Consider the following 13,052-nt stretch of genomic DNA (forward strand, 5'->3'; position numbering starts at 1 on the left):
GGGGGTGGGTTAGGGTGGGGGAGAGTGTGGGGGGCTTACCTCTTAAAGGGACAGGACAGACCATTACAAAGGCAACCTCCCTTATTTTTTATTTTTTTGAAAATCAGTTATTTTTATTGTGTCTGTGGTGTGTGTGTGGTATGCATGCAAGTGCAGGTATGTGGAAGTCAGAGGACAAATTTCAAAGCTGGTTCTATATTTCCACTATGGGATATGCGATCAAATGCAGGCCATCAGGTTTGCCTGGCCATTGCTTGCTCATCAGCCCCTGTCTACTTCCTTTGAGACAGGGCCTATCATTGGCTTGGAGGAACTCTCCTGTTTCTGTCCCACAGTGCCATGACATTTTAATACGGGTGCTGGACATTGAGCTCAGTTCCTCATGCTCGAAAGGCAAACAGTTTCCCAGCTCTCACACACACCCAACATACACACCCCTACACACACACACACACAGCCCTCAAAAACAGTTTCCCAGCTCTCACACACACCCAACATACACACCCTACACACACACACACACACACATACACACACACACAGCCCTCAAAAAGATATCGGTCCGTACATTTCTAAGCACATACTCACCTGCCTCTGACATTCTTCAGTGTTTAATGTATGCTCCGGTTTCTAGCTTAGCCTGCGCTCACTTCCTCTGGGGAAACCAAGGTCACTGTCCTCTATTTACAGACCGGACGGCTGGCGCAGAAGGTCACACTACTTGGGAACTAAAAACAGAATTTGAGCTCAAAGACTATGAGCTTGGGGCTGAGGGAGGAGAAAGGGGAAGAGTAGGGTAGAGAGCTGGCGATCTGAGAGGACTCAATTGAGAAGTTTCCATCTAAATTCAGAAATCTGCCTTCGGAGCGGAGCGGCTGAAGAACTGCACGCCATAGTGGGCTCTGGGCCAGCAGCCAGATTTGCCTGGAATCTGGAAAATAGGGGTCTCAGTGAGCGAAGGGAAGGGAAGGAAGCAAGTGGTAGTGTTTCTCACCCCGGAGAGCACATGTTGGGGAAAGATAAGGGAAACAGGAAGCGGGCTGGGGCCAGTGCTGGTGTAGCCCCAGTGGGTGAGGAGAGCCCCTGCCAAGGCTGGGCTGTGTGCCCAGCTATACTTCAGAGAATCCACTCCCCCTTCCCTGTGACCTGAGGATAGACCGGACCCGACCTGGCTCAACTCCACAAGAGTGTGACCTCTATAGAGACAATGCCCACCCCACTTCCCCAGGCCCCAGGACCACCAACAACACGAAGTTTGCAATGCCCAGAAGCTGTGATTGAGGACAGCATTTGTGCTGAGTCTCACTAAACAACCCCACCTCCCCTCACCCCTGCAAAAAAGGCTGGAGAAGCAGCCGGGGAACTCCCATTTTACAGATAAGGTCACAGGCCTGAGCTGCGGAGCAGGTGAGCCAGCTGGACTCCCAAACCTGAGAGCCCACACCGGGCGACTAGACAGGAGCCAGGCTTTGCGGACAGCCAGGGGAACTGTAGTTGGAAAAGAATGGAAGTTAGTTGTGAATGAAGTATGATTTCCTGAAGGGAAGGCAGAGAAATAGATGGAAGTCTTAGTCAGGACGTTCTCTGTAGGCACCTCTCGCGGACACGTGAACAGACGGCCGGAGGTCAGGGTAACTCCAGCTCTGCCAGCCCCAGTGATTGGCAGGTACCTGATGGTGTCGATGTGACTTCCGCCTATCCAGCCTTATCTTTCCTCGGATTCCTGCCAGCCAAACTCACTCCCCCTGGTTTCCTGAGCACAGAATGCAGGCATGTTACCTTCTTACGCTTTTTAATCTTATTTTTAGATAGCTGGACGTCCCTAACTCTGTATTCCTGATTAGCTCATTTCTCATAAACTCAAACAGCCACACACATACTCCCAACTTTTAAAAATAAGTACAAATTTAATAAATAATTAAATACAATAAAGATACAAGCTACCTAAGGGGGGGGGAACTAACAAAGTTTGGTTAAGGTTTAATAAAATTATAGAATTCTGAGTGATGTCAAAGAAATTGTAGGAAAAAAAAGACAGACACACACTATACTGTGATTGGATGGTTTAATACCATGAAGATATCTATTCTCCCCCAAGCCACTACTACAATGCCAAGATAATCGACAAACTAAATGTAACGCCATCAAAAGCCCACCAGCCTCTTAAAACGATGCCAAACTTACTGTACCAACCTGAAGAGCTCTTGAGGTTCAAAGTGGTCCCTAAGCTGTGAACACTAATTCTAAAACTATACTAATGGAGCGAGCTAGCAGGTTGCTGGTGGCGGGAGAGAGGATTGCCATATAGGATGGATATGTCACTCAAAGTCAGCCAGAGATGGCACTGCAGATTGGCGAGGAAAAGCAAACTTGGAACCAAAGGTACCAGGACAATGAGTAACAGGTGAGAGAAGCTGGTCTTTGTGTTGGTACTGTCTTGCTATGTAACCCAGGCTGGCCCCCAGCTCAGGACCCTCCTGTCTTTGTTGGCAGAGTGTTGGCCCACAGGTGTGCACCACTGTGGACCGAAAAGAAGCTAATCTTGACCTCTGCTACACAGCACGTGTCTAAGGGGAAAGACAAAACTATACAGTTTGGGGGATAAGCAGGAGACTTAAGACTAGGAAACAGTTTCTTTTTTTCTTTTTTCTTTTTTATCTTTTCTTTCTGGTTTTTTCTTTTTGGTTTTTCAAGACAGGGTTTCTCTGTGTGACAGCCCTAGCTGTCCCTAGCCCTCACCCTTACCCTAACCCTAACCCCATTGGGTATGTGTGAGTAACTAGCTAAAGTTAGAGATGGCTGTGAGCTACATTGTGGGTGCTGGGAACTGAACACAGGTCCTCTACAAGAGAGTAAGTGCTCTTCGCCACAGAGTCAACTCTCCAGCTCATGCTATCTACCTATTTTCATATACAGTCTTTTATTTTGCCCAGGCAGGTCTCAAACTCATGGACTCAAGTGACCCTCCTGTGTCAGCCCTGTGAGAAATAAATGTTATTGAAAGCAGTGTTTGAGAAAAATCTCATATTCTGACTGCTTATTTCTCACATAAATACAATTTTGTTGTATTAATTTTGCATCTAGTAACCTTAATAAACTTGTATTTAGTATGATATTTGTATGTAGATTGTTTTGGACTTTATGGATAGTCACGGCACTTGTAGATGATAATAGTGAATTTCTTTCTTTTTAAGTTTTATGCTGCTAGTTAACATGTAGAGCAGCCTGGCAAGATATCTCTGCCCTTCTCTCTATCTCCTGCGGCGAACTTCTCGACCAGCGAGGAAGAACGACCACCACACGAGGATTCTTCTCAGATCACGCTTTAATGGAGTGCCTCTTGGTTGAGAGAGAGCAGGAAGCAAGTGCCCCAGAGCACTAAAGCAGCTGCTTATATAGGGAGTAGGCACACGGGTCGCCCTGTGATTGGCTGCCACCATCAGCTGACACCAGACTGCATCGGGATAGGCCCAAGGACTCTAAACCACCGCGCATGCGGGAAGCTGGGGACATGCAGCTCCCAAAGGCATAGCCAAATATGGAGTTGTTTATTTCCAACAAGACAGGATGTCGGCGCCATCTTGTACTGTCTCTGTCTGTCTCTTTCTCTCTGTGTGTCTGTGTGTCTGTCTGTCTGTCTGTCTGTCTGTCTGTCTGTCTGTCTCTCTCTCTCTCTCATGCTTGTGTGTACATTCATGCCAGTAGCATGGATGGAGCCCAGAAGACAACCTCGGGCATTGTTCTTCAGGGATACTGTCTACATTTTTTTGGAGACAGAGTTTCTTACAGGCCTAGAGCTTGGTAAAGGCAACTGGCTATAGATGCCCAGGAATTCTCCTGCCTCTGTCTCCCCGAACCTTTTACCTCTCTGCTGGAATTACAGGCACTTGCCACCATACCCAGCATTTTAAAAGGGAATTTGATTATAATATTTATTTTTCTGCTGTTTGTGCACACATGCACACAATCTATATGTGGAGGTCAGAGGACAGCTTTTGGGAGCCGTTTCTCTTTCCACCGTGTGAGGGCAGGAATAGACAGTACTCGGGCTGTCAGGCTTGGCAACAGGCGCTTTTATCTGCTGAGCCTGCTTGCCAGCCCTCACATTTAGCATATTTTTATGTGGATTCTGGGAACTGAACTCAGGTTTCCTTGCTTGTAAGACAAGCACTTGACTGACTGAGCATCTCCACTGCCCCATTTAATGGAACTCCTTATCCTGTTGCCTTGATCTTTCACACGCTGGGGGTACAGCCATCTGATCCTTTCCCCTTGTTTTTTGCTTTTCTGTTTTTTCTCTATTCCTTGAAACCTACTGATACCACTTAGAACAATGTCCAAGTTCCTTGCTTGTCTTTACAAAGGTTTGTATCATCTAGTCGTCCCCCTCCTTGCCACCATTGTTTCTCATTGCTTATAGTGTTATCCACTGTAGACAGAGATTGCTTGTTCGTTTCCCCACCACCCAGACTTGAATAATGACACAGAAACTATATTAATTACAACACTGTTTGGCCAATAGCTTAGGTATATTTTTAGCTAACTCTTACATCTTAAATTAACCCATTTTTATTAATATGTGTATTGCCACAAGGCTGTGACCTACCATTGAGGTTCTGTCTGCCAGCTGGATACTTTTTCTGCAGCTACATGGCATCTCTCTGACTCTGCCTACTTTCTCTCTATATCTCTGTTTGGATTTCCTTCCTGACTTTAATCTAATAAGCATTGGTCAAAACAGCTTCTTTAATAAACAATGGTAATAAAACATATTCATAACTTACAGAGGGGAATCCCACATCATCTCCCTTTTTCTGACTACATAAAAGTTTTGTCTTTAACAAAGTAAAATTACATATAACAAAACAGATATTAAGTAAGAATTACAGTTATAATATTTATATCTGTTATTTTTATCATAACTAAGGAAAACTATAATTATAACTATCTATTCTTCAACTCCATCAAAGACCCCAGAAGGATATAATATTGCCTAAGTTAACAGGGAGAGCATTGTAAGCAACTTTCAAAACTCTAGAATTGACAGAAACATCTTGTTGCTTGAACAGTCATCCAAAGTTCTTCTGTAACATTGGGGCATCCATCTTTAGCCTACAGGCCCATAGCATCCAGTAGACTTTTCCATGAAGTAGGAAATTTGAAAGACTATTTCACCTCTATTGGCAGTTTGTCAGTCACTTTCCTTTGCATTCTGCAGAATATCTGACCAACTCTTTCATAAAGTAGGAGCCCTGAAGGACTGTCTCACCTTTAGGCAAGTTCAGCAGTCATTTTTCTGTGGGTCCTGCATGTCCAGTTCACACAGCATACCATCAAGCAGTCCAGGCAAGAGCAGTTTCTTGCCCAAATGGCTAGCCTTGACATATTAAAGGCAAATTCCATATGATTTTCTTTAATGTCCATCAACATCTCTGAAGTACTCAGTGCTGCCAGAAGCAGACATGACTCGCTGTCAAGAAAAGTCTAAGTTCTTAAAACATTTTAAATATCATATTCTGTAGGTCTTTGAAAGGTTTGAAGAATACCTAACCATCTGAAATATATCTCTGTACATCTAGAAAACCTAACTTAACACGACTATAGGTTTGACTATTATAGAGGTCTATCTATTAATCTGTATTTCTTAACTATACATTACATTTTTAAATGAGCTGTACAAACACAATACCTTAAACAAGAGTAGAAATATACATATAACAAAATTTACCTTAAATTTGTATCAATAAACCAAAGTCTGTATCAATGCAAAATATTTATTTTTATATCAATCATATACACCTTTAAATTAAACCAAGTATTTATAAAGAAACATTTTCAGGATTTGGAAATAGTTTTCACCAAACTGCTTCCTTTTTTCCATTGAGCAGTGTTTTTAGGGTTCACAGAGAACTTTCAGATGGTCTTGATCCATCAAACCACATTAGCCTGGAAGAAATCCACAGGTTTTTATCTTTTGTGGAAAAAAAGCGAAATCTCTTTTCCAAAACAACATATCCTTAGACTCAAAATTTGAAGTCAAGATACCTTTATATTAGTTTAGCTTAGTATCCCCCAGAATCAAATATCTCTCTGCAATCAAAAAATTCAAAGAAAACACAATAATATACATAATCCAGACTCTCCGTGTATATTCCATCTTTACGTGACTTATTTTTCTTTACTCCTTTAATCCATGTCTGTGCTCTTTTATATTATTTTAATGTCTCTTTAAAGATTTTATTTTTTATACTCTTTTTCCTATCTCTCCCAAGCCTATGCATATTTTTAAATACACTGTGTATCATTTAGAGGTTTTTGTGTCTGAATCTTTCCTATTGTATATCTGTGATCGTTTTCTGACCAGGAGCGCTTCTTAAAATGCTAAGGGGCATGGCTAGGACTAAGGGTGCTTTGCCTTTGGCTCTGTCCAGTCCAACATGGTGGAGGTACGTTCACCACCAGCTCTGCGAGCCATGGTCACCTCCCCAGCTCAGGGACACAATGGGTCTACGTTACCAGTAAGTAAGTTGTAGCACTCTGCTCACAAATCCCAAGTACTCTATAGCAAGATCTCTTGAAAAGGTCAGAGCCATTTATGCTGGCACAAACCAGGAAGCTGGCTCTTAAAGAAGCTGCACAGTTTTTACTGCTAATGCTGAGTCAGGAAGCCTTCTCTTAAAAGGAGCTGCACCTCTGCTCACTGCCAGCAAACAGGCCACCTGAGAAAATGCTACTACCAAGAAGCTGTGCTTAACTCTATTCTTGTGGGTCTAGAGTTACTTCCCAAGTCCTCCCAGGTTTTATGTAGATGTAGTTGCCCCACGTTGGCATGCCATTTTGTAGACGGAGACTTTTTGCTTGTTTCTTGACCACCAAGACCCAAATAATAACACAGAAACTATATTAATACAACACTGTTTGGCCAATAGCTTAGGCATATTTTTAGCTAACTGTTACATCTTAAAATCCCCCATCTTCCAGCTAGTTGACCATCACTTTCTCTGTAAGTGGATCACACTTACTACTGCACAGGGGCTATGCACCTGTTCTTCCTTTAGCTTGAATAGCTTTTCTGGGCATGGGCCATTTCTGTTAATCAGTTGTTTTCCTCCCATAAACCCAGCTTTTTTTCTTTAACTTTCTTACATGACATTTATTTTTAAATGCATCTGTCTTCCATACCAAAAACTGCAACAGGGGCAGCAGCTGTGCCTGGATGTATCTGTATCGCCAGGGCGGCAGAGTATCAGCTTCGGAGTAAAGTGCCCAAGAGATGTTTCCTAAGTCAACAAGCAAATAAGACTTCTAGGCAAGAATTAGAAAAATGTGATTAGTCAACCTCTTGGCACTAAAAGCTTCATTTTATCTTTCTGAGATTCTGATTTCTTATCTAGAAAGTGAGGATTAAATGGAAACTATCTCGGGGCTGGAGAGATGGCACAGTGATGTGGGATGCCTTTCTGTATGCTGCGAATATTTTAAAAAAAAAACCATACATTTTTTTATTGTTAAGTCAAAGAGGTATCAAAATTAAAAGCAAAACTTACAGGGTAAGGCTTAACAAAACTACTAAGGAGCATCAAAGGAAGTGAGAATGGAAGTAGGCTCAAGGCAATTATGAAGCAATGAACACAGGAGAGGGAGAGGACCTGGTGTTGCTTTGATCTCTCGCTTGGCAAGCGCCGAGGTAAATGAATAACGGGATAAGATCTCCAAACTCCGCGTAAGAGTCACCCTCCCCATTGGCGCTGTCTCTGTCATCCTTCCTCAGCCTCTTTCCCATCATCCTTGGTCAGCTCCAGCTGGTCATCCCCGTGCTCGTCATTGCTGTCGTCATCCAGCAGGTCTCCCTCCTCAGCAGCGTCACCTGTGCCCGCCTCAGGCTCCATCTTCGCATTCGTCTCGCCTTTTCTCACAGCGGCGCTGCTCTGCTCTTCCTCGGACATTTCGTTCTTCATCTCTACTGCTTGTTTGCTTTGTTCCTGTTCAATTTCTTTCCGGGCTTTCCAGCAGAGAACCCACTTTTTGTTTTGTCTGAGTCAGCTCCTTCTTAATGGCCTGAAGGTCATCCCCTTTCAACTTTTCCAGACTTGGAAGAAGAGCCCCATTGTCCACTCTTTAGAAGGCACCACAGCTCAAGCAATAGGAGGAGGAGGAACACGTGCTGGGTAACTGGACGTCTCGTCATAATAATCCCCTGAAAGTCATCGTCCAAATCAGATGAGGAACTGTGCATCTCCACTGCAGATCGTTTCACACCCACTTTTCCTCGGTTCGCTTTTGGCTCTGCAGCGGATTAATATCTAAAACCTGGCCAGCAATCATTCTCCATCCTCTCCAGCTATAGCTGCCTGGGCATTTCTTTCGTTAACATATTGGATGAAGGCAAAGCCCTATGCACAGAGCAACCCACAATTTTGCCATACTTTGAAAAGATCGCCTCTACATCAGACTTCTTGACCACAAGAGTATTGAGATTCCTGATGAATACATGGGAATTCATGGATCTAGGATCTGTCTTGTTGGTAACATTGCTAGCCATCTCCTTTGTTGATAAGGTTTCTCTCTTGTTGATAAGCCGAAACAAGAGGAAGGGGAGAGAAGAGACTGCCTTTCCAACTGCAGTTCCCTGCCGGGATGCCAAAGCCACAGCAGGCAGACAGCACGTGACCGTTCACTCTCCTTATCTTCATTCATTTATTCATCTTTTATTATATATAAAAGATAAATATTTAAAAATATTTGTTTGTTTATTTATTATATAATGTCCGGCCTGCATGTATACCTGAAGGCCAAAAGAGGACACCAGATCTCATTTTAGAAGGTTTTGAGTCACCATGTAGTTGCTGGGAATTAAACTTAGGACCTTTGGAAGAGTAGGCAGTGGTCTTAACCACTGAACCATCTCTTCAGCCCCTGTGAATATGTTTTATTACCATTGGTTAATAAAGAAGCTGATTTGGCCATCAGGCAGAATAGAGACAGATAGGAAATTCAGACAGAGATACAAGGAAAAAAAGGTCAGAGTCAGGGAGATGCCAACAGGTGCTGGAGAAACAAGATGTGAGGTAATGAGTCTCAAGCCTCATGGTAAAATACAAAATAATAGAAATGGGTTGATTTAAGCTGTAAGAGCTAGTTAATAATAAGCCTGAGCCAACAGGCCAAACAGTTTGCAATTAACATTAAGCCTCAGAGTGATTATTCGGGAACTGGTAGGCAGGAAAGAAACTTCTAGTTACAGCTCAGTGGCTAAGAACACTGACTATTCTCCAGAGAGCCTGGGCTCTACTCCCAGCATTCACATGGCCTTTCACAACCATTCCTAACTCAGTCCCAGGGGACCTGATGTCCTCTTCTGGCCACCAAAGGCACTGTACACATTTGATGCCCAGACAAACATGCAGACAAAACACCCATCCACTTAAAAATAAAATAAACTCTTCAAAGGGATATCATGGGTCTGTACATTACTCAACATAGGGTCTGGTACTTGGCACCAAGGATAGGCCTTAGCATGTCAACAATAACATTTATATAAAAATAGAAAGTAATCATGAGTCACAAGTTCATTTAGCTCATCAAGGAAGGGAACAGAAAGATGACAAATTCAACTTAAAAACCAGAGTTTCCATAATCAATAGAAGAGAAAAACATTGAAGTGAGAGTGCCAAATAAAGATGCAAGATGGTTAAATGACTCTGAGTGTAATAAAACCACAACCTTTGGGGTTCTCTTCTGTACTGGACAGAATTTTATGGAATTATACATCATCCAGGTTCTCATTAATGATACATAAGTAATTTTTTTTCAGAGATAGATAATTGTTTTCTTAGTCTTTTTTAAAGATTTCTTTATGATGTATACAGTGTCCTGTCTCCATGTTTTGCCTGCACACCAGAAGAAGGCATCAGATATTATTATAAATGATTGTGAACCTCCATGTGGTTGCTGGGAATTGAACTCAGGTGTTGGGTTCTCCAGCAGATAGGGCTGAGGCAGAACCAGTCCTGCTGGTCTCTCCCTGGGGCTCATTGGGTTGTCTGAGGCTGAGCAGTATGGTGAGTGTTGATGACCCAAACCTTCCTGTTGGCCACCAGGGAGAAAGACACACTGAGTCGGGAGTCTGTCCAAGCAGGATCTCTCTTTATTGCATCAGGCAGGAACTTATATGGGGTTGAGATGGGGGCAGGGGTCTTGGGGTGGAGTAAGGAATAACGGCCAATAATATCCTCCCACGTCAGCAGTGGCTGGGCAGAGGTGGGCCTAGGTCGGGCTGTGCTGAGTCACTCCTCTCCACTTCAAGTTAGGATCATGAAGTGGGCCTCACCAAACTTGAGTTAGGCTCAGGAAGTTACATTGGGCCTCATACCCGAGCCTCATGAGACCCAACACTCAGGTCTTCTGGAAGAGTGGCCAGTGCTCTTAATTTCTGAGCCATCTCTCCAGCCCCTTTTTAATCTTTTTGTTGTTTTTGAACAGGGTCTCAGTTGATGTGGGGTTCCCCTCTGCATGTTGTGAATATGTTTTATAACCATAGGTCAATAAAGAAGCTGCTTTGGCCTATGGCAGGGCAGAATAAAGCCAGGCAGAGACATATAGAGAGGGTAGGCAGAGTCAGGGAATAACAAACCACAATCCTTGTGGTAAAATATAAAATAGTAGAAATGGCTTAATTCAAGATGTAAGAGCTAGCTAGAAATACGCCTGAGTCATTGGCCAAGCAGTGTTGTAATTAATGTAGTTTCTGTGTTGATTATTTGGGTCTGGGAGGCTGGGAGATGAATGGGCAGTCTCCATTTACATTCAGTAGGTATCCCGGGCTGGCCTTATGCACTCAGTTCTCTTGCCTCAGCCTCCCAAGTGCTGGGATTACAGCCTATGTTACCACACCCAGCTTCAGTAGGTGTGTCAGGGTGTCCTGGCACACTTATGTCTCTTGCTTCGGTCTCCTGAGTGCTGGGATTGCGAGCATATGTTGCCACACCTGGCTTCAGAGACTCTTCAATAGATTTGCTGGTCAATGATTTATCATGACGTCAACATGTCACACGGGGCTGTGTGTACCACTGTCTAGATGCCCCCACCCCCAAATGTGTCACAGTCATGTTCTTCCCTTAGAAACATGCTCTGTATCATCGTTCTTCACACTACTTAGCTTAACTCACAAGACACCTAAAAGTTTTAATCACAAGGCTCAAGCTTTTGTTGAAAGAATTCGAATTTTATTAGACTTTTGTTTTCTCTACAAAAATTTCTTCTGGTTCTTGCACAAATTATTGGCAGAATTTGGAGCCACAAAATAAGAAAGCTATAGGGGAAAACCATTATCTCCCTTCTTCAGCTTGGTGTGGTATGGGGCTTGGAGTCCATCAAACTGGCAGAGAAAGCATCTGCTTCGCACCGAAATACCTTCTTCACACCCCCACTCTCTGATCAGTAAGAATAGATTTTCTCTTAAAGAATTGGGTCTCCCTACACTGGCAGTAGATGCCATGGAAAGTCCTGCCATTTGATTTTGTCTTTTCATGTTTACTTACCCCTTTAAAATGTTTTCCCCTTTAACGTTGTGGGGCTGAGGAGACAGCTCAGAGCAGAGCGCTTGCCTAGAATGCTCAAGACCCCAGGTTCAATGTCCTGTACCAAAAATATGATAAGATCTGTATAACAGATCATATCATTTTCAAGATTGTTTTTAATATTGCAGCTCAGTTGTAGACTCAGTAATAAGTCTGAGTTCACATGTAACATGAGAGTATTAGGAAAACGTGTAGGACTCTGGCCAGGGAGTTACCGTTCCACTGTTTGGACATGGTGGGCACAGAGGAAATGCAAGCATTTCTACAAGGCAGCAGATGGCAAGCTTCCTAGGAACAAACTAGTTATTTCTTGGCAGTCAGAAAGTATGTAGCGGACAAACTGCACAGGGAGCAGAGAGAAACCACTTGATCCTCCTGACCTTCAGATCCTGGAAAAGTGATTTCCAGCTAGTCCTCTGCTGCAAGTTCAGCGTATGGGCCAAAGGGCACCTAGCTTCCAACCTCAGCGACTCAACTTCTTTTTCTGGCTTTCCAACAAAATGGAACGCTGAGGCTGGAACGACATCAAATGCTGTAGGAGTGGAGCAGACTGCCACTTTTCTGAACTGGCCTTTCATTATTCTCATCAGTACGGGAGAATGTAGCCTGCCTGGCTCCAAATATTGGCTCTGATGCTTAGTAGGCAGGATACGTGGCTGTCTATTTAAACCTCGCTTTGACTTTGAAAATGTGTGCTTTGAGGAGCTGGAGACGTGACTCAGGGGTTAAAGGGACATTGTACACTTGTAGAGGGCCGAGTTCTGTTTGTGATTGCCTGTAATTCCACCTGTAGGGCCTATGATGCCCTCTTCTGGCCTCTGTGGGCATATGCACTCACATGTGCGCGCGCATGCACACACACACACACACACACACACACACACAACTAAATCTTTTAAAACTTGTGCTTCTATTTTAAAAAGTCCCTAAAATGGTAATAATACTATAGCTAGAAGGTAGTGGTTAGGAGTAATGACATTGACACATAGAAATACTAAGAGAGGTACATCTGCAAGACATAAATCGCTGTATAAAGACTTTTCTTCCTCCTGCTTTACCTCTCCCCACTCCTGCTGACATCATCCCACTCCTCTTCCTCCACTGTTTGGAATGTTGTGCTTTGCTTCCTGAGTGTTTCTGAGAGGATTTCTCTAGTCCAAGAATGTTGATTTCTGTTTTCTGATTGTTTTTTTCCTTCAATAACTCTGAGTGAATTTGCTAATTTTTTATGCTGAGAGGTAGTCTCATTCATTTGCTTTCCAGATACGGAAACTGAGTCCCTAAAAAGGAAAGTGAATCACCCAGGATCACACAAAGGCAATGGCTAAACCAGTGCTAGAACGAAGACCCACTAATTATCAAGGTGAGGTTTACTATACTCAATACACAATCCAAGGCCATTGCTCTTGGTTACTGATGTGATCCAAGTGCCTTCTAAACTCTGTTTACCCACAGGAAGACAAGACTGTAGCA

The 13,052-nt window shown here is 43.4% G+C and overlaps 1 pseudogene; it reads right to left on the reverse strand.

Annotated features, from left to right (window-relative positions):
* Nucleotides 1-7,615: 7,615 nt before the first annotated feature.
* Nucleotides 7,616-8,542, reverse strand: LOC102002315 (annotated as a pseudogene).
* Nucleotides 8,543-13,052: the final 4,510 nt, after the last annotated feature.

The sequence above is a fragment of the Microtus ochrogaster genome, linkage group LG8 (assembly GCF_000317375.1).
Source record: "Microtus ochrogaster isolate Prairie Vole_2 linkage group LG8, MicOch1.0, whole genome shotgun sequence".
In the NCBI taxonomy this organism is placed as follows: domain Eukaryota; kingdom Metazoa; phylum Chordata; class Mammalia; order Rodentia; family Cricetidae; genus Microtus; species Microtus ochrogaster.